General features: G+C 35.7%; 1 non-coding gene across 1 annotated transcript; it reads right to left on the minus strand.

The window, feature by feature from the left end:
* Window positions 1–225: 225 nt before the first annotated feature.
* LOC129404743 (U1 spliceosomal RNA) lies at window positions 226–386 on the minus strand. Its single transcript, XR_008630099.1, has one exon. It is a non-coding gene; the product is annotated as a U1 spliceosomal RNA (small nuclear RNA).
* Window positions 387–1,251: the final 865 nt, after the last annotated feature.

Consider the following 1,251-nt stretch of genomic DNA (forward strand, 5'->3'; position numbering starts at 1 on the left):
TTTAAGCACAAAACACTAAAATTTTATGAACATCCAAATATTTAATTTATGAAGCAAGGATATTTGCAGTCCAAAAAAAGATCAAATTGCTTATCCTTGGTCATAAATTGAGTTAATGGTCTATCTAGGGTCAGAACAGATTCCACATGACCAAGGAGAGGGCAGGGTCTGGAGTTAAGAATGTGCCTCTAGCTGGCCCACACTTTTTTCTTTTTTCTCTTTTTTCAGGAAAGAGCAAGAACACAGTCATCCACTACCACAAATTATGCATTTATGTTTATCACATTTAGGGAAATTGCAGGGGTGAGCATCTGAGAGTGTAAAGGATAGGCCTCGCCTGGGAAAACCAGCTTTGTGATCATGGCATGTCCCTGCCAGATAAGTATGACTCACAGTTTTTTAAGTCATGCATTTTTTCACCTAATTTCTGATGTGTCTCAAATTCCCTTCCTTTCATGTGTAAGTTCCTCAATTTACCAAATGACCAATATTTTTTCCCTAGAGTTTGTGCTCTGTAATGGCTATAGATTTTGGGTTGCCATCTCCTCCCTTCTCACAAATAAGAGATATGAACTTATAAAACCTCTTATGGAACAAGAATATGTAAAGAACATTTGGACCATTTCTCCTTGCCTTGGACTCTGTTTTTATTCACTTATCTCTAGATACAGAAAAATAAGTTTAAATATGCATTATAGTTTGCCCAATAATATTTTCCTCATAATATACTTCGTTTTGTCCTGAAACATTCTCACTTTTTATCCAAATGTTAATAGTCTTATTATCACTAATAATAGCACTAATAAAAAGAACTCATAACCCAAATCAGCTAACTTTGGAAATTCTTCAAGAGGAGAAAAAATATGAAGAAGGGAATGTCACACTTTTTAGATAAGAAAAGGTGATTTAAAGTGGGAAATCACATGTTCAAGTAAGAAGTGTGATTTTCACTGTCTTGTTGAATGCCTAGCAAGATCCCTAAGAAAAGGGGCGGATGGGAGGCTCTAGATTTATATTTGCACTTTGAAATTTGTCCCTTGCCTGAAATCAGATCTCTGTGTTTACTCAGCCATGAGATGGAATCACATTACTCCTCTTGCTGATGACTCACAGGAAACACAGAATGATTTTTTAAGGCAAAAAATAAGAATAGCATTCTTTTTCTGAGAATTCCTAAAGATAGGGAGATAAAAGAAGGATGGAAAAGGTCTCCACAGTCTCCACTCAATAATCCTCATCAAGTGTCAAGCT

Source organism: Sorex araneus, chromosome 4 (assembly GCF_027595985.1).
Source record: "Sorex araneus isolate mSorAra2 chromosome 4, mSorAra2.pri, whole genome shotgun sequence".
NCBI lineage: Eukaryota > Metazoa > Chordata > Mammalia > Eulipotyphla > Soricidae > Sorex > Sorex araneus.